Source organism: Lissotriton helveticus, chromosome 1_2, assembly GCF_964261635.1.
Source record: "Lissotriton helveticus chromosome 1_2, aLisHel1.1, whole genome shotgun sequence".
NCBI classification, from domain to species: Eukaryota; Metazoa; Chordata; class Amphibia; order Caudata; family Salamandridae; genus Lissotriton; species Lissotriton helveticus.
Genome location: NC_136058.1, coordinates 276,146,618 through 276,168,361, shown reverse-complemented (window position 1 = coordinate 276,168,361; position 21,744 = coordinate 276,146,618).

The following is a 21,744-nucleotide window of genomic DNA, read 5'->3' as shown; positions in this document are numbered from 1 at the left end:
AACACGTGCAGCCTCCGAGTCCCCGCTCCCCGTACCCGGTCTCCCCCGAGCAACCGCCCACACCGCCCGGCAGGAGCCCGCACCCAAAGAGGCCCCGCGTGCAGCCGCAACCGGCAAAGGCGGGAAAGCAAGCACTAATTACCGGACACTTCCCTTCGCGAACCGCGGCTGCCCACGAGGCCCCCCCGAGGCCCGACTCCTTACCCGGCCACGTGCACGGCACCCCGGTCCTCGTTCTCTGCTACCGACACCGACACCAGCTGGCCGCCGCACTCCCTCGACAAACCACGGGAGATGCAGCTTAAGGAGCACCGACGCCTGCCGCGACCAGGATGCCCTCCGACTCCGCCCGCTCTCCCTCGACAATCCAACGGGAGACGCGGGAAAAGTTTCCAGAAGGTTGGTCCAGTAGCGGAGTTCAGCTGCGGGGCACACACGGTCCAGTAATGGTGAAGGGAACAGAGACCTCGGTCAAGGGAAGTTGACCTTAAGTAGGCCCGAGGTCTCTGCCCTCGAACCATTCCGGATGTGCGTCACCCGCGACCCGGAAGTAAAAGGGGCGGTCGGTTGCCTATTGGCCGCCCGGCCGCCCAACCAGCAAGAAGTATGGCGGGGCCCGGAGGGGGCGTGCCCTAAGGGCGCGCCTCGTGATCTTCGTCGCTTGGCAAGTGCGGGTGACTTGACAAGTCTGCGTTTACGGATTAGGAGATGTGGAAAAGCTGCATCAAAAAATGGCAAGAGCCTCTTCTGCCTTCCCTGTAGGTTTCTTGTCTCATTTGAAGATAGGGGAAGAGATTGGTGTTGGACCTGGCCACTAGAAAATGTTACCCAGGAGCTCAAACGTGGGTTACCCGCTTTAGAGCGTCAAAAGACCCTTCAGGCCTCATTTATTATTATTATTTTTTGTGACACACCAGTGGGGTAAAAAATGCGCCTTGTTGTGCCATATTTACAAAGTGATGCATCTAGGTAGATGCGTCACTTTGTAAACCCCAGAACCACATTATATCTGCGCCAGGTATAATGTATGCAGGGGGTCGTATTGACGCAAGAAAGGGTCACAGAAGTGACGCAGTGAAATCTATGTGATTTCACTGCGCCACTTCTAGGACACAAATGCGTCAATTTCTTACGCCTGCCTCACAGCAGGCGTAAGACTGACACAGGCCCTTTCACATGGGGCTTGCCCCATGTGAAAGGATACATTGCTGGAGTTGCGTCACTTTTGTGACAGACTCCAGCAATGCGCCACTTTTGCGCCATACAGATACGTCAGAAATACTGATGTATCTGTAACTCCTTGCGCAATGATGCGTGATACTGTAAATATGACGCATCATTGGTGGTGCAAGGAGGGCGCAGTGAAAAGTGACGCATCGCTGTTTTCACGCAGCGAGGCGTCACTTTTCATAAATGAGGCCCCCTTTCTAGGGCCATTAACAAATGTATGGGTTCAAGTCTGAGTTAGCCCTACTGGAAGTTATACCTGTTTCTCCAAGAAACCCTGCAATTGATCTAAGACCTACTGAGGTACCTTACTAAACTTTAGAAACAAGTATTCAGGTGTTTTACTAGCCCTCTCAATGATATTCATTTTATTGGCACCCGATGGATGAAAGGCTGAGTCAGCAGGGGCTAGAACCGAACCCGTGGGGAGAGATTGTGCGGCGATCTGTGCAGCCAGGGCCAGACTCACAGGGTTCACCAACTGGCCAAGCATCCATGTATTCACCTCTTTGCTAGACATGTTTCCTCTATCTGCATTGTTCCAAGAAGATGGTGACATCCTGATGCCCTTTGACCCCTCAGGCGACAGTAGTGCTGGTGCAATAGTCGGTAACACGTGGGTCAAACCAGTCTTCTCCCAAGGTGAGCCAGCTTTTAATTTGGTGCTCGCCTTATCTGCAGCGAGACACCCACCCATCCATCTGAAGATGAACGGCAGAGGACAAAGGCCGCTGTCACGGGCTGAGGACCAATCAGGGGCGCCGCGAGGGTGTGTTTAGAATCACACAAGGCGCTGGGTGGCTGCGAGGTACGAGGGGGCACCTGATTCGAAGGGCTAATCGTGAGAACGCGTCAGTTCACTCCAAGCCCCGGTACTGCCTGTCCGCGGAGCTGGCTGGCCATCCCACGCTCGCCAGAGATACCCATCTGAAGCCGGGACTCTCACAGCCCTGGACCCTTCTCAGAGGTCATTCCCCGTCCCCACAGCCAGGGGGGCTTCGCTTTCTTCTCCATAGCCAGGGGTCACCTGTGCCACCGAGATGCAGCGAGAGATAGCCGAGGAATGCACACAATGGGCGATAAAGCGCCTTTACATATAGGTGCTTAAAGCGCTGAATGAGCGCGCCTTTGAAGGTCTCATCGCTCAGGCTGGAGGGGCCTTGTAAACCCCGAGGGCCTCTCCGCAGCCTGAATGAATGTTTGTGTACATTATTTTAATTTTATTGTGTCTACTGGCGCCCCTCACACCACCCGCCGGGCCAGAGGACTAACGGTGTCACAATGGGACACTAAAACCAAGGTGCTCATTGAGAACCTCGGAACAGCAAGAAATAACAAACAAAAAACGTGTCCCCTGCACTTCCCTGTGACGAATCCGGCGAAACAGAACATGATATCCTAAGGTAGAAACATAAAATGATATATTCAAGCAGAGTGAAAGAAAATAATACAACCTAACAGGACAGATGGTCATACCTTCTCATAAAGTGGAACACCATTCATAACTGAAGTACTGAATAATGTCACCTTACAGAATAGCATAGCACAGAGGATGTGGCTTAGTAGTCAGAGCTGCCGACTTTGCAGCTGTGGAACCACGTTCGAGTCTTGGCGTCGGCTAAACATCCTGTGATTCTGGGCAAATCACTTACGGACTTGTTTATGAGGTTTTGCGCTTCCATTGCGTCACTTTTTGTGCATCAGCGGCGTAAAACATGCCCCCTGTTGCGCCCTATTTACAAAGTGACACATCTAAGCAGATGCGCCACTTTGTAAACCCCTGCGCTACATTATATCTGTGTCAGGTATAATGTATGCCGGGTGGGCGTTCGCATGCAAGTAAGCCTCATAGAAGCGTTGCAGTGAAACCTATGAGATTTCACTGCGCCACTTCTAGGACGCAAATGCGTCAAAATCTTACGCCTGCCTCACAGCAGGCGTAAGACTGACGCAAGCCCTTTCACATGTGGCTTGCCCCATGTGAAAGGATACATTGCTGGATTTGCATCACTTTTGTGACACACTCCAGCAGTGTGTCACTTTTGCGCCTACATATACATCAGAAATACTGACGCATCTGTAACTCCTTGCGACATGACGCGTCATACAGTAAATATGATCCATCAATCATGTCGCAAGGAGTGTGCACTGAGAACTGACGCATCGCTGCTTTCACGCAGCGATGCGCCACTTCTCATAAATGAGGCCCTGAATCTTCCCATGCCTACTAACATTGACTGTATCCTTGTGTAACGTAACTGGTGCTCATGTAAAGCGTTCCAATGCCTTCCAGTCAAGTTCGCACTATATAAAACTGTAGAAAAAAAAAAGAAGAGCACGGGACGTGCAAGAGGGAGTAGGCAGGAGGCACAGCAAACCCCGTGCAGGAGCTAGGAGCTGCACAGCTGAAGAAACCAGGGCATGTGCCAGGATCCCGGGTTGACACCTGCCTTTTATCCTTCTGAGGTTGATGGAGCATGTACCATTAAACCGAGAAGTACTTACGCCTATTCTATAAATTGCTTAGAGATGACAAAACTAAGAGGTGCAGATGTTTGTAAAATTATGTTTAAGTATTATGGTCCCTGCATTCAGAGGCGCCCTTTTTCTAATCAGGTGATAACACAGCTCAGGGCACTCGTCCAATGGGGAAGGAACGGATGGACACAGGGGAGGCGTTTGTCCTTTATTTATTAATGCACCCTCATCAAGAGCTAGCCCTTTACTGGTCAGTGCGCAAACAGGTATTTTGGCACCGATCATAACTGCAAGTTCAGATTTACCATACTCTCGATATTTAGCCATTCAATTTTTTGCCAGAAGTATTGAGGAAATCTGTGCAGAAAAAGAGGGAAACATTCAGTAATCAGGTGCGCAAACTCTGATACAGCCCATCGCCTCCATCCTCATGGAACTCCATTGGCTCCCCTTGCAGGCGCCATCGGGAAACAACCTTTACAACGCAACTTTTACAACGCACTACCATTACAACGAAACTTTTACAACGCAACATCCATTACAACGCATGAATTTACAATGCAACCATTACAACGCATGACACTACAACGCACACCACTACAACGCATGCCATTACAACTCAGTCATTACAACGCATACCATTACAACGCATAACATTACCATCCAACACTTACCCTGTTGCGCCCCCTGGAGTTAGAATAGTCATTTTTATCCCTACACTATCCAACACTTACCCTACTGTTGCACCCCCTGGAGTTAGAATAGTAAATTTTACCCCTACACTATCCAATACTTACCAAACATGAAATAAAATGTAATGCGTTGTAATGGTATGCGTTGTAAAGGTATTATGCGTTGTAATGGAATGCGTTGTAAATGTAGTTTTTAGAATTTCGTTGTAATGGCATGCGTTGTAATGGAATGCGTTGTAATGGATGTTGCGTTGTAAAAAATGCGTTGTAAAGGTGTGCGTTGTAGAAGTGTGCGTTGTAACGTCATACATCCCGCGCCATCTTCAAAACACTATGTATCATTTACAAAGCAATAACCACCTGAATTCCTGATTATCTCTCAGACAAGCTCCTCGTCTCTGGCGGTTCTCAGCCCACCCGCAGCCAGGACACCATCACTCGACCAGCACCCCATCTTACCTTGCAGACAAGCTTCTCGTTTCTGATGGTTCTAGGCACACCCGCAGCCAGGACACCATCACTCAACCAGCACCCCTGCTCATCTCGCAGTCAAGGTCCTCGTCTCTGGTGGTTCTCGACACACCCGTAGCCAGCACACCATCACTCAACCAGCACCCCTGCTTAACTTGCAGACAAGCTCCTCGTCTCTGGTGGTTCTCGACACACCCGCAGCCAGGACACCATCACTCGACCAGCACCCCTGCTTATCTCACATCCAAACTCATCATCTCTGGTGGGTCTCAGCGCACCCGCAATCAGCACACCATCAGACTGCAGACAAAGAAGTGTAAAGAAATAAGTAGTAAACAAGACACCAGTCTTTTCCCATTTATGCACCCAGGATCTGGAACACCACCAGGACCTTCTGAAATTTAGAAGAGTCGAAAACTCATCTATTTACAATTAATTAACCATCCACATCCCAGCTTCCTCTCCTCTTAACCGTTGACTTTATGCTTTGAACATGTACAGCACTCCGCTGTCTTTCGGCGTGGTTTGCGCTATAGAAGTACCATAGACATACACACACCTCATTATTTTTATGGCCCAAGCTCAACCACAACTGTTTCATTTTCTTTTTTGGCTGCTATACACTCTCTTTACTTTTCGTATTGGAGAAACTATCAGCCTTTTTTGTTTTTATAAACCTAAATGCTTGGCTTTCACCAAATACTCTTAGGTTCATCTGACGCTTCAGTGTATCGTAAAGCTCCCAAAAATCTTAACATGCAATTGCGTGCTGAACACATACACTTGGATGCCTCCTTCTGGCCCTCCAGCTCGGAAGTGTGCAGTGGTATGTACCTGGGGTATACCGCACCCCGTGGCGTCCATCTTCCCCTGAGTGGTTTCACCGATCGGAACTAGTAGGCTCCACATAACGAGGCTCGAGGTCTTTTGGGACACACTCTTGGTTGGAAGTTCCAGATGATCAGTTATGATGCAATCTCAGCTAGCAAACCTGTGATATACAGTATTTTTAACCTTCTGAAACAAACCTCAAACAGGAACCACTTGAAAAAATCACTTAACTACAGGAATAATTACAATCTAACAAAATAATGGTGAGAATTATACACATTATTTTTAATCTACCATCTCTCGGCCCGTCCAAAACAGACAAAAACGGAAAGGAATGGCCGGTATTTGTTTCTGAAGAAGGTAGGAGCTGCAGTGCTTAATTTGAGAGTATGGTTTCCGGTGTACAGCATCAGCACTTAATTGTCAGCACCGGCACTTATGGCAGTCTTCCATATGGTGGAACCATTTGTCTAATTTAGAGATCTGAACAACAGCAGACGTTTATTAATTCAATATCCTTTAAAGTATACTAATACCTGCCACCCAAGCCATTCTTTTAGTTTTGGGACATAGAGTAGTCTAAAATGTCACACTTGTAACTTGTGTGCTAGTTTGCTGGTTCTGTCATTGGCTGCGCTGTTAGGGGCAATGTGTGGCACAAGCCACAGTGTCCTCCTGACAAGAGCCACGGCACCTATTTTCAAGGGTATTTGCAAAGTATCAGTGTCATCTGTGCGAAGATTAGGCACTAGAACACGTTCTACAAATGAACCAGGCCATCCATGACGATGGATAAACTCCTTCCGGGGCACGTTCTCTTACAGCCTTCCTGTTCACACACTCAGTCAACCATCTCTACGGCAGACCTTCTAATAACCCCAGGTAGAAGCAGAAGTTCCATCGCATGACAAGATACTGCAGATTCAGAAACAGACAAAGGACTTATCGATGGGATGACAAGATACTGCAGACACAAACAAAAGACTATTGCGGCAGATTGAATCTTATCTCTGGATCCATCCAGCCAGGGATCAAAACACACGCTACAGATGGGAAAAAACAGCCCGAAGGGATCCAGAACTGAAAGAGGTTGTTTTTCTTTTCTTTGAAAAGATTCGGTGCTTCACATATGCAAGGCAAAACAAAGCACAGAGTGATACAGTCAGATTTTCTCGGAATTAATTATTTCAGCTTTTCTTCCAGTTCTATGTTCAGAGTGTAGCATACATGCCAACATTTCAGAAGAGCAAAGAGGGAGATTTTTTAAAAAAAATCGGGAGAATGGGGCTTCAAATCGGGTTACTGGCGTGTATGGGCTTTGGAAGTGTGCTGCTGCAGGATTGGACATTTGAAACACAAATGTACGGTTTTTTTCTTACCTTTTACAAGCATGGAGCGCAATGGCAGGCTGAGAGGGTGATGCAAGTGTTGTCCCCCCCTCCCCCCTCCCCCGCCCCTGTGTGACACCCCAGCCGAAAACAGCTTCCTGTGCACACACACGCCCCCCCCTACTTCACAGGTCTTCAAAAGACTATTGCCTTGTTAATGACCCTTTGTTGTTTTTTCACCCCATCGAGAGCCTCTGCATGGCCACTTTGACTATTGCTGGAAAAATTAGCACTTCACACAATACTAAGCCCTGTCAACAAACCCCGAGGAATCGGGTTTTTGCTTGCAGGAATCGGGAGGCGGGAGACTAGCCTTCAAATCGGTAGTCTCACGCCTGAATCGGGAGGGTTGGCATGTCTGGAGTGTAGGGGTAGGAAATCGACTTTCGTGTAAGGCTCGAAAAAGTATTAGCTAATTAAGAGGTCGTATTCTGGCAATGTTATAATTTTCTGTGAGTAGCATTGTTTGTTATCAAACAATTAACTACTGAAAAGCAGGTGTGTTTTCATCTTTTATTATTAGCACAGGCCAGCAAGGCCCTGCTCCAGCTTGACGCAAAAAGTACAAAATCAGACCCATTAGTATTTTTTGCACCTGCTTTACACTTTGAGCCCCTTGTGAGTTTAAAACACATAGGGGCAGATTTATGAAGGCCCTGCGCTGCCGGTGCGTCATTTTTAACATGGGAAAAAGTGACGCACCGGCGGCGCAAGGCCTTCATAAATCTGCCCCATACTGTTGACCCCAGAGGCGGCTCTAGGCTCATGGCGGCCCTGGGCAGGTAGCATAGGTATGGGGCCCCGGAAGAGGGGGTCGGGCAGGGTGGAGCACGGAGGCCAGTGAAGAGGGGGGGTCAGGGTGTTTGGAAGTGGAACAGAGCCGGAGGCCGCCAAATCCCTGCCAGGGGCTGCCACGCAAATATGTATCCATCCTCAGAGGATTATTATATTAAGGATATATATTGGTGTGGTGGCCCCTGTTGTTTGGTGGCCCTGTGCAGGTGCACAGCTTGCACAAGCCTAAGGCCGCCCCTGTTCACCCACTGGTTTTCCCTCACGCAGATCACCCAGGCCAAACGAGGAGGAAGTTGCTCATGTAAAACTGTGCAGTTGGGGTAATACTGTGTACAACATTTGTATTTGCATGTTACAACAGGCGAACATAAAATGAGGTTATTTCATTGTGTCAGAAGCAAACTCCTTCTGTTAAATGGTCTGTGTTAACCAAGGACCAGCTGATAGCTTGGTGGGAGACAATTTTGGAAATTTGCTGGACTAAACTGGCATCAGTAGAATCTGAGAATTTTGGGAAAATTAAAAGCATGCAACTACATTATTGTGATAATTACAAAGATAGTGGCCATGACTCACATAGTTGATATGCTTTTGAGTAAGTTTACACTTTTGAGTTACTATACTACTTTTTAATATTCTCAAGCTGCACTTTGTAGTAGCTTAAATTTTTATACTAACCTTCACTTTCGTAGTAAGTCCAACTCTACACATGGCCAAGCACTGGTACTGCAACACCCTCCAATAGAATCAAGCGCTGGCAAAGCCAATAGGTTTTGCCTGCACGAGATTATTGGCTTTGCCAATGTCTTTTAATCCTGTTGTACAGCAGCGTGGAGTGGAGTAGAGTGGAGTGGTGTGGATTGGAGCAGAGCAAAGTGGCTTGTAGTGGTGTAGAGTGGAGTGGTGTAGAGTGGAGTGGTGTAGAATGGAGTGGCATAAAATGGGGTACAGAAGAATGGAGTGGCAGAGACTGGAACGGCATAGAGTAGAATGGAGTGCCTCAGAGTAGAGTGGCGTAGAGTAGAGTGGGGTAGAGCGTAGTGGTGTACAGTGGAGTGGCATAGAGGAGAGTTGAGAAGAGTAGAGTTGTATAGAGTGGAATAGGATAGACTGGAGTGGCATAGAATGGACTGCTGTGGATTGGCGTAGAGTGGAGTGGAGTGGAGTGGCATGGAGTAGAGTGGTGTGGAATGGCATAGACTGAAGTGGAGTACAATGGATTGGAGTAGAGTGGCGGAGTGTGAAGTGGATTGAGGTAGAGTGGCGTAGAGTAGTGTACAGTGGAGTGGAGTGGCATAGAGTGGAGTGGTGTGGAATGGAGTGGCACAGAGTAGAGTGGAGTAGAGTGGCTGGTATAAAGTACAGTGGTGTAGAGTGCAGTGGTGTAGAGTAGAGTGGAGTAGGGTGCAGTGTTGTTGAGTAGTGTTGTGCAGATTAGAGTGGTGCAGAGTAGAGTGGCCTAGAGTACAGTGACAAAGAGTGCATTGGCATAGAATAGAGTGCTGTAGAGCACAGTGACATTGAGCACAGTTGCATAGAATGCAATGGTGTAGAGTGCTGCAGAGTATAGTGCAGTGGTGTAGAGTGTAGTGGAGTAGAGTGCAGTGGTGTATAGTAGAGTGGGGCAGAGTAGAGTGGAGTAGAGTGCTGAGGAGTGAAGTGGCATAGAGTGCAGTGGTGTAGAGAATAGTGGTGTAGAGTTCTGTGTCATAAAGTGCAGTGGTGTAGAACAGAGTGGTGCAAAGTAGAGCGGCGTAGAGTGCAGTGGTGTAGAGTTCTTCAGAGTATAGTGCATTGGCGAAGAGTGCACTGGCATAGAGTGCATTGGCATACAGTGCAGTGACGTAGAGTAGTGCAGAGTAGAGTGGAGCAAAGTAGAGTGCTGTTGAGTGCAGTGGCGTAGAGTAGAGTGGTCTAGGGTGAAGTGGCACAGAGAACAGTGGTGCAAGGTAGAGTGATGCAGAGTAGAGTAGCTTAGAGTGCAGTGCCATAAAGTAGAGTTGTGTAGAGTAGGGTGGAGTGGCCTAGAATGTAGAAGTGCAAATGCACAAAGTAGAGTGATACAGAGTGTAGTGGAGTAGAGTGGTACTGAGCAGAGCCCGTTGGGGCAGAGTGCAGTGGCGTAGAATAGAGTGATGCAGAGTAGATTAACGTGGCGTAGAGTAAAGTTGTGTAGAGTTTGCAGAGTAAAGTGCAGTGGCATAGAAAGCACTGGCGTAAATTAGAGTGGTGAAGAGTAGAGTGGCATAGAGTGCAGTGGTGCAGAGTGGTGCAGAGTAGAATGCTGTGGTGTAGAGTGCAGTGGTGGAGAGTACAGTGGGGTAGAGTAGATTGGTACATAGTGTAGTGGCATAGAGTCCTGTGGCATAGAGTGCAGTAGAACAGAGTAGTGCAGAGTAGAGCACAGTGCCATAGAGTGCAGTGCTGTATAGTCGAGTGATGCACAGTAGAATGCAGTGATGCAGATTACAGTAGGGTGGCATAGACTACAGTGGTGTAGAGTACAGTACAGTGGCATACAATAAAGTGCTGTAGAGTAGATTAGAGTGCTGTAGAGTGCAGTGGTGCAGAGTGGAGTAGAGTGGCATAGAATGATGTAGAGTAGAGGAGCATAGAGTGCATTGGTGTAGAGTGCAGTGACGTAGAACAGAGTGGTGCAGAGTAGAGCACAGTGGCATAGAGTGCAGTGCCGTAGAGTCGAATGATACACAGTAGAGTGCAGTGGTGTAGAGTAGAGTGGAGTCAAATAGAGTGGTGCAGAGTGCAGTGGCATAGAGTGCAGTAGCATAGAGTAGAGTGGTGCAGAGTAGAGTACAGTGGTATAGATGCAGTAACGTATAGTGCAGTAGTGCAGAGTACAGTAGGGTGGCTAAGACTGCTGTGGTGTAGAGTAATGTGCAGTGGCATAGAGTAGAGAGGTGCAGAGTAGATTAGAGTGGTGTAGAGTGCTGTGCTGGAGATTGGAGTAGAGTGGCCTAGAGTGGTATAGAGTAAAGTGGCATAGAGTGCATCGGCGCAGAGTGCAGTGGCTTAGAGCAGAGAGGTGCAGAGGAGAACTTAGGGCCAGATGTAGGTCAGGGACATTTACAGACTCATAAATACCGAATTTTACCGATTCGGTATTTATGAATCGGTAAATATGAAGGTGGGAGATGTAGGAAAATTATTTTTTTGAATTACCGAATCTGTAAAAATCGGTATTTACCGAATCGGTAAATACCGATTCAGTATTGCCCATTGATTCCTATGGGCCTTGAAGCCCATAGGAATCAATGGGCAATACCGAATCGGTATTTACCGATTCGGTAAATACCGATTTCTGCAAGGGCGCAGGGAGTGTCACTTTAACACCCTCTAGCACCCCAAAGACAGGCACGTCTAACATGTGGCACACATACATGCCCTAAGGGCATGTCTGTCTATCACATTGCACAGGTGTGCATGCACAGATGTGCATGCTCACCTGTATTCGGTATTTTACCACCCAATAGGATTGGGTGGTAAAATACAGACTCTTAAGGGCCTGTGGCACTTTCTGACGTGCCACCTACATCTCATTTACAGAATCGGTAAATTTACAGAATCGGTATTTTACCGATTCTGTATATTTACCGAATCGGTAAATTTACCGATTCTGTAAATGACATGCCAAATCCTAAATACCAGTCTGTAACAGCCGAAATCGGCCGTTACCGACCGGTATTTTGGCTCCTACATCTGGCCCATAGTGTCATAGAGTGCAGTGCCATAGAGTCAAGTGATACAGAGCAGAGTGGTGCAGAGTAGAGTGACGTAGAGAGCAGTGGCCTTAAGTGCAATGGTGGGAGCAGAGTGGTGCAGAGTAGAGTGACGTAAAGTGCAATGGTGTAGAGTACAGTGGCACAGAATAGAATGGTGCAGAGTAGAGTAGACTGGCGTAGAGTGCAGAGGCATAGAGTGTGGTGGCCTAGAGTAGAGTGATGCGGAGTAGACTAGAGTGTTGCAGAGTGCAGTGGCACACAGTGCTGTGCTGTCAAGTGCAGTGGCACAGAGTGCAGTGGCATGGAGTGTAGTGATGTAGAGTGCAGTGGCATAGAGTAAAGTGATGCACAGTAAGGTAGAGTAATGTAAAGTGCAGTGCCACAGAGTGGTGTAGAGTGCAGTTGCATAGAGTCCAGTGGCATACAGTGCAGTGGTGCAGAGAGAGAAGAATAGAGTGGCATAGAGTACTGTTGCATATAGTGCAGTGGCACAGAGTGCAGTAGTGCAGAGTAGAGTGGTGTAGAGTGCAGCGGCATAGAGTAGAGTAGAATGCTGCAGTGTAGAGTGTAGTGGCATACAGTTGTGCAGAGTACAGTAAAGTGGCGTGGACTGCAGTGGCACAGAGTGTAGTGGTTAAGAATAGAGTGGTGCAGAGTAGGGTAGAGAGGTGTAGAGCAGAGTGGTGCAGAGTAGAGTGGCATAGAGTGCAGTGGCATAGAGTTCAGTGGTACAGAATAGAGTGGTACAGTGCAGAGTATAGTGGCATAGAGTACAGTGGTGCAGAGTGGAGTGCAGTCACGTAGAGTGGAGTGGTATAAAGGATAATGGTGCAGATTAAAGTGCATTGGCGTAGAGTGCAGTGGTGTAGAGTACAGTAGCATGGAGTACAGGGTAGGGGGTGGGTGTAGAAATAAGAAACATGTAAGGGGGGAGGTGAGATGGAATTGAAGTTACGTAGCAGGGATATGAGAGACGGACTTAAAAAAACAGAAGCATTCATATGGAGTGCCTGAACACAAGGAAAAAAGTAGCTGCAAAAACAAGAGCAGTGGACGGATACACACAAGTACTTGGTCCATGCACCAGGGGAGGGCCAAACACAAGAAGAGGATATATGGCACCCGCATGCTGTGTTGTAGAGTGCAGTGGTGAAGAGAAGAGTTGGGTGGCATAGATTGCAGTGGTTTAGAGTGCAGTGATGTAGAGTAGAGTGGTGTAGAGTAGAGTGGTGTGGAGTGGCGTAGAGTGCAGTGGCAATGAGTAGAGTGGTGTAGAGCAGAGTAGAGTGGTGTGGATTGCAGTGGTGTAGAGTGCAGTGGCCTAGAGTAGATGGTACAGAGTAGATCAGAGTGTCATAGAGTGCAATGGCATGGAGTGCAGTGGCAAGAATAGAGTGATGCAGAGTTGAGTGTAATAGAGTTTACCGGTGTACAATGCAGTGGTGTAGAATGCAGTGGTGCAGAGTGCAATGTTAATATACATACATGTATGGACATCATTTGGAGGTAGTCAGGGATCACACCTGTGACCTCTACCTTGCTCCCTGCTACTCTTGGCACTTCCTTTGCAAAACAGTTCCCTCCTCTGAGGCCAGGGGTCGCAAAGGCAGTGCCAGGAGTAGCAGGGAGTGAGCTAGAGGTCACAGCTGGAACCCCTGACTACCTCCAAATGGCATACATACATACATGCTTCCGATGGATCCCGACCGAAACCAGGAAGACGGTCACCCAGGCACTCTTCACCAGCCGACTGGACTACGGGAACACCCTCTACGCGGGAACCACAGCCAAACTACAGAAAAGACTCCAGCGCATACAGAACGCCTCCGCCCGACTCATCCTGGACATCCCGCGACACAGCCACATCTCCGGCCACCTGAGGAACCTGCACTGGCTCCCCGTCAGCAAAAGGATCACGTTCAGGCTCCTTACCCACGCACACAAGTCTCTCCACGACCTGGGCCTCAAGTACCTCAACGACCGCCTGACCTTCTACACGCCCACCCGTCAGCTACGCTCTACAAGCCTCGCCCTCGCCGCCGTACCACGCATCCGAAGAGCCACCGCCGGAGGAAGATCCTTCTCCTACCTGGCAGCCAAGACATGGAACTCCCTCCCCATCCACCTCCGGCTGACACAGGACCATCTCGCCTTCAGGAAACAACTCAAGACCTGGCTGTTCGAGCAGTAGCGGACCCCTCCCCTTAAGCGCCTTGAGACCCTTCCGGGTGAGTAGCGCGCTATACAAATGTGATGATTGATTGATGCTTAAGGGCAATCAATTTGGCTACTTGGGCAAAGTGAACACTTGGAAAACATCAAATATATACAGCACAGCCTGTCGGATAAATGAAGGAACATCAGAACCAAAAATATTTTGTGGACAGAATATTGTGTCTAAAATATCGAGGACCAAAATAGCGAGAAGATAAGTGCAGATAGGTAAGTATAGATTTACCATTCTTAACTCCACATCTACGTACCTTGAAGATATATATATATATTGTCATGGTATTTATATGTGGAGTTATATTTAGTAAAACTTTACTTACTTACAGAAAGTTACCATCACAATATTGTTGACCTTGATATTCTTGACACAATATTTTGTCCCACGATATTTTTGGTTTCGATATTCTGCGTAAACACTAGCCTCTGACCAAAGTACATTTCTCATATCTGAGGAATGATCCATTGGCACAAGATTACACTTTGGCGAATGTGCATCAGTGGAATCGATACAAGACTTGATTAGGTGAATTGTTGTGAGGCTTCAGTTACAAGGTTCACCATTAAGAGCATAATAAAAAAGAGAAGGGGTACTTAGCATAGGACTAGCTACAAGTGCAATGTAAGATGCAGAAAAGAACAGTTTTTTGTTTCTTGACATTCTAGACATGTAAAGATATTGAGTTTTGGTGAATAGTAATAATAATGGTATATTTTAAGGTACAGTGACACTGCACTGGGACCATAACACAATAGACAAAGATGCCTCAAATAGAGGTGCAGCAGTGGCAACTACGTATAGGCATGCAGGCATCCCAGTTCCAATAGCATCATGAACAAAGGAATATTAGGCAGTGAGTTTCTTTTTATCTCTATGATCCTGAACTAGAACACCTAAAGCAAAACCCTGTTTTTCCCTGCAATACAATACAATACAATACAATACAGTACACTTCCCAATCACAAGTGGCAACGTGAGTTGTAAGGAAAAGACAAGGGGCAACGTGAACTGTAGATGAAGGTGGCCAGACGCGTTGGGGTCCACGCCCTCGCCGAAGGAGGTTGTAAAAAATGTGGGCGTATGGGTGGATAGTGCCCTGTCCTTCGAAGCCCAAACAAAAGTGGTTGCAGAGGTATGTTTTGGGCTTCTACGTGGAATTAAGCCCCTGTTAGGGTTTTTCGACTCACAAGCTCGCCAGATCATTATCCAATCTATGATCCTGTCTAGATTGGACTATTATAATTACCTGTATTTAGGCGCAAACAAGGGATTCAGTGCTTGCAGGGGGTACAAAATGGCGCAGGATGTACTCTTTTTGCGCTCCCTAAATTTTGCTCGATATCAAAGCTCTTGCCTAAATTACACTGGTTGGAACAATAACAGGGGTTATGCCCACATTACCCTCCCATACCTGGACAAGGAGCATCAAAAGATGAAAAAGTAGAACAAACTGGTATTGAGGGATACATTCAATTTATAATTTTAGAACATGAAAAAATAAATTATCCTGTTCTATATAACTAAATATATAACAAATTATTTACAAAATTCAGAGGACGTATAAACAAGTACAAAAAAGGAGATGGCGCAAAACAAATATATATATATAAAGAAAACAAATTCACTATATACACACATTACAATGCATTATATACAAATCACAAATACAATCAATACATTACATATATATACAAAAAGTGTACCTAAAAATAGATCTCAATGGGTGCGGGTCGCCGGGGCAGTATCGGAGATGTTCCCCATCGGCCGTGGGACCAGACAGGGATGCCCTCTTTCCCCCTATTTATTTGCATTGGCCATGGAACCTCTAGCTGCCAGAGTGCGCCAAGATGCGCGGATACGGGGCTTTCAGTGGAATGCCACCCTGTCGGATAGGATTGCGTTATACGCGGACGATGTCCTCTTCTTCCTTACCGACTTGCAGCACTCGGGCCCGCGTGTCCTAGAGGTTATGCAACTGTTTGGGGAGGCTTCAGGCTTATATCTGAACCTACATAAATCCACGCTGTGGGTACTGGGAGGAGGCACGGTGACGGATCCCTGGGCTTCGGGGTTGCGAGTGGCTACGACCGGTCTGAAGTACCTTGGAGTGTTTCTTTCGGACTCGGCGGACACTGCCTGGGAACGTAATCTAATGCCCGTCTGGGACCGGGTACAGACGGATGTCAAGACTTGGTCTCGGATGCCCCTGTCAATCTTTGGCCGATCCGCTATTTTCAAGATGGTGGCGCTACCGCGCCTCCTATACCAACTACAGAATCATCCGTATCCTATCCCGCCTCAATGGTTTAAGCAGGTCAACTCAGTGTTGGGCCGCTTTCTTTGGGCTGGGGGTGCCGCCAGAGTGGCGCTGCGTACGTGTTTTTTGTCCACCTACTGTGGGGGCTTGGCCACATCAGATTTACAGCCGTATTATCAAGCCGCGCATCTTCTCATTCTGAATGAATGGTGGTATGGTGACGGTGGGGATCCAGCCTATGCCCTGGAACGTGCTTTGATGGGCGATAACTCGCTCCACACCATTCTCTACTCACCCCGACTGCGTCGCTCGCTGCCGAGGGTTACTCGACTTGTCTTTGCAGTGTGGCGACAGGCCTTGCGTCGCATGGGCTGGTGGGGCAGACTGACCGCGGAAACGCCCTTGTGGCGTAACGGCATGCTGCCCGAACTGTCCAAGCTATCAGGTTTCGATGGCTGGGACGCGATCGGTATCTCGCAGCTGGGCCATGTGATGTCCGGAGCGACGCTCAAGTCTTTCCAGGCCCTTAGTACCGAATTCGATATGCCCCAATCTCAATTTTTTCGATATCTACAATTCCGGCATGCACTGATGCCCAGTCTTGCCAACCTTGACTCACTCCCAGAATTTAGCCCAATTGAAGCGAAGGTCTTTATGGGTGACCTTGGGGATAAAAAAGTTTCACGCATCTACCAGACAATGGTCACCCATTGCTCCTCCACCCTTCTTCCACTGAAGACGGCCTGGGAGGCTGATATCGGTCAGCTGGATGACGATGATTGGCGAGAGGCCTTGGAATCCCCGAGGGGAGCGGCTATTGCAATACGGTTTCGACTCATACAATTTAAAATTCTTCATAGAGCCTACTATACACGTGAGCGCCTGTGGAAGGCAGGTCTGATTGAGTCCCCGGAGTGTCTGCGATGTGGGGTGGAGATGGGTACGTTGCTCCACACAGTGTGGTCGTGCCCCAGACTGGTTGGCTTCTGGAGGGGTGTATGGGGCTGCTTGTCGGAGGTGCTGGGCTGGACCCTCCCCCGTACTCCTCGTCTGGGCCTACTGCACATCCTGGAGGGGGTTGGTGGCAATGTCTACAAGAGACACCTGCTCCTTCTGGGGCTAGTGGTAGCCAAAAGAGACCTAGCCCGAGCATGGAAAGATGTGAGGCCCCCCCCCCTGAGTGCATGGAAGGCTGGCATGGACTTCTGCATGGGTCTGGAGAGACCGATCTTTGAAGCACGGGGATGCCCCCGTAAGCACTTTAAGGTATGGAGGAGGTGGGCGGACTACAGGGGCTTGACACTGGACCCCCCAGCGGAACAGGAGGAAGACCTTTAGCCCCATGTGGCCCGGTGACCCCGTTTCCCACACACACAATTGCCACATCAGGACTTTGCATCGGCACAGTACGTACACACATGCATGGGGTTAGGGTGGGTTCCAGGGAGGGTTCTGGGAGTTGGGTGGGTAAGTAACCGAAAAGATAAAGAAGGGGAAAATGTTTCTTTGTATCCTTGAGTTACATTGGTTCCTCGACTGGACACTCAGTCCTATTTCATGATTGTATCGGTATGTTGGTGGTACCATCCTGACTGTGGGGTACCACTCTATTTCATATGCTCATCTTTATCAATAAAATTGTTGTGAAAAAAAAAATAGATCTCAATGGATGACCTATCACACAATATATACACACTCCTAATTTCGAGTGATATAACTCTATACTGGAGATCCCCAATACGCCTGAGATGTAATTTCTCTCAAAGCTCTCTTTTGCATAAGGCGCCTGAATATACAAACAAAGATAATCTAAACAGGGACTCCTAATCACAAGGGTGTCGACGCTGTCGCGGTCGCGTTTCAGCCACTGGGGTCTTTAGGGCTTCATCAGGACAAGGGTACTACAACAACATTAAATAAAGCAAAATTAATTACACAAGAACAAAGCCATATCTATTCTCTCACCCGTCTGTAGAAGTGCAGTGCCACTCGTGCACAAGGGAAAAGTGCTCAAAACCACATGGCTCCTCGAAAAAACAAATAATACTAAAATGGGACCCGAGTGAGCCTAGGGTGGAAGAAAAGAGAAAAGGAGACAAAGGGAAAGCACCACTACCAAAGGAAAAACCAATTGTTCCAAAGGAAATACGAAGTCCAACTATTATCCAAAGTGACAAGTCAAATTAATAAACAAAGGGAGGTGCACTAAAAAAGTAAATTAAGCGACCCAACTGAAGGGTACAGTGTAGGGTAGAATACCAAACCACCCCACACCCTGGGGTATAAATACCTGAAGAAAAAACACGCGCTCATCAAAGTGGTGGTCACCCAGGGCGACAAGAGTGATATAGATCCACTGGGCACCTGCACCCAAAGAGCACTAAACACAAAATGTAATAAGATGTTATTTTAATCTATCATCGCTATACACCAGTAGACAGATCACATGTCAAAAGGTTACAAAACAACACAAACACCAAGGGAATACCTTAACGGGACAAGTCGGTGTCCCACAAGCAGTTATTCGGCTTCAGTAAAGATAATTGGTCAAATCCGAAACCAGGGTCGAGGCTATTACACTCATTCCTGAAAAGGGAGCAAAGTGATCAGGAAAAAACCTCTTTCTCCATGCAGTGCCGTAAGGGTTTCTACAAAAAAACAGATCAACTAACATCAGAAAACAAAAGGGTCTGCAATACTTACAAAAAACGTGCGGCCAACGTAAGTTAATGGTCCATCCACATGCGAACGCCGGAGAAGCACTTCCGCATCTATACGGGCGACTCACAGTCGCCATTATGAGGAGGGCGTTCTAAAGCATCGCGCAAGCGCGTCTACAGCGTCCCAAACCTAGAAAGGGGACTTCTCCGCTCCAAAGGCGAGTAACCAAAATGAACAAAGGACTGACTCATCTTAATCGAGTCCCTCACTATTAGAAAGAAAAAAGACGAAACAAACAAAACGTACCGGTGGCAGCAACTGGGGCCAAAAGAGGTCACCTGCAGTAGTCTGAGTGAAATGGAATATAGGAGACATCTCAAACTAAAGCAACGTAAAAAAACCACAAGGATAGGAAAATCCCAAGAAAATGTAAATAAACCTACCCATCACCAAAAAACATGGGCCGAGAATCAAGTGCACTGCACAACCACACAGGGATTTACAATCTAAGAACATCCACATGCAACAAAATCTAGTAACCACATCTCTCCCACCCAATATACACTGTGTAAAAATGCAGTCAAGAGGCATTTTTTAACCAAACTGATAAACTGATAAATACATCCAGGATCAGCAGAGAATCCTAAGATATCAAGTAACATGTCCAGGGAGAGCCCTCCCTGGGTGCGTTTTTTAGAAGGGGGCTTCAGAAGAGAGTAAACCACATATGTTAAATTAATGCCCACAGCTCGTCTCGGTCATTGAGTCCGTTTGTAGAAGTATGATATCTATCAATTAATCTAGCCTCAGTTCTGTTTAATTTCTGTTCTAATTCACATCTGTTTGAGGCCATAATCACTACTAGGACTGACCACATCATGTCTTCTTCACTATGCCCTGCATCAGAGTAATGTTGTACCAATGGAGCCCCACCCGTTTTGCACGCGTTGGGGTCCACGCCCTCGCCGAAGGAGGTTGTAAAAAATGTGGGCGTATGGGTGGATAGTGCTCTGTCCTTCGAAGCCCAAACAAAAGTGGTTGCAGAGGTATGTTTTGGGCTTCTACGTGGAATTAAGTCCCTGTTAGGGTTTTTCGACTCACAAGCTCGCCAGATCATTATCCAATCTATGATCCTGTCTAGATTGGACTATTATAATTACCTGTATTTAGGCGCAAACAAGGGATTCAGTGCTTGCAGGGGGTACAAAATGGCGCAGGATGTACTCTTTTTGCGCTCCCTAAATTTTGCTCGATATCAAAGCTCTTGCCTAAATTACACTGGTTGGCAATTGATAAGACAATTAATTTCAAGACCTTGTGCTCTGCTCATAAAATTCTTGTTCAACGAGTGCCTTATATTCTATCCGATCTTCTCATGCCGTATTCACCACGACGCATGCTGCGTTCAGTGGATCTTCAATTATCATGTGCTCCCAGAGTCAAAAGAGCATGAGCTGGGGGACACTCTTTTAGGGCATTGACGTCCGCACTCTGGAACTCTCAAGTGTGACCATCAGAAGTATTCTGAATCATCTGGCTTTTACAAAGGCCATCAAAACCTGGCTTTTCCAGGTCTACTCCTTGCCTCCTGTTTTTCCCACCCTGCAAAGTTATATCTAGGTTTTAGCTCTCGTACACCCCGCCGTTGGGGCAGCCATACGCTATACAAATCTTATAAAATAACAATGAGAAATGACTGGAGTAAAAGAGTCCACCTAAAGTAAGTGCAGAGGGCAATATTTGTTTCAGAGATAAATATGCTTATTCTGTCCCATTGGTCGCATGTAAATGTTCAAAGATGTCTGTTTGTTAGAAATGTTGCAATGGTTAGACATTGTCACCATAATCCAGAACCCACTGTTTGCAGTAGTCAACCTTTCCCAAAAGAGTGTGTATGTAGAGAGTGGTAAGGGATCTGGATAGCTTACAAATAATTTCAGTTCTCTCTGCATATTGAGATGTTGTCACCTAAATGTCGTACATAAGATAAAGAAAATTGTAATTTATTTTTCAATGATTGGTGCCCAATCTTATCTAATTCAGGGAGTAGATGCAGGTAGTCAACCTTGCATTGGTCCAGTGAGTTAGAGGAAACTAACACATCATCAACATATTGAACCAGTGTAGCACCTTCTGGGAAGATGTGTGTGTCCAGGTTTTTCGTGAAAGCCTTCAAAAAGATAAAATGTGGGGGCATATTATCAAGGGGGTTTATCTCCGCTTTTTTGGCTTTAAAAGCCAAGAAAGCAGAGATAAAATTATCTCCCTATTACCTAACTGCCGCTAACACCAGTTAGCGACAGCTAGTAGGAGATAGCGACCATCTTGGGCCCCACTTTGCATGTCAGTGATGTTTATCACTAATGACATGCAAAGTGGGTGTGCCAAGATGTTAGCGACTGGAAACAGTCGCTAACATCGCTCTCTCCTATTACCAACTTTTGGAGATATTCGCGCTAAGCGCGAATATCTCCAAAAGCTAACACCTGCCCTGAGCAGTTCTTAGCCATGTTATCCAATGGGAGGTGGATAACATGGCTAAGAGCATTAGCTCGGAAATGCATGAATATCGCAGACTTTTCAGCGATATTCATGCATTGCGGCCGTTTTTTATCGCATTTGCGATAAACCTTGGTATTACCAAGGTTTATCTGCGGTAAAAATCGCCGCAGCTCAGCGGTAAAATTTTGTCTATAACCAAGCAATAGCGATAATTATCCCTATTGCTTGGTAATATGCCCCGTGATTCTTTATATTCTTGGGGTCATCTAGACCATACGATATTGCACCAAGAAAATGTGAAGGTGACAATACTGACTGAATGTGTTGGGATGAACAAGAAAGCGGAACTTAAATCTGCAACAGTGGTCCATGCCGTTGTTGCCTGTATAGATGACAGAATACTGGCAGTGTTGGGTACAACAGGAAAACTCTGACGTACAACATCATTAATAGCACATAAATCTTACACAAA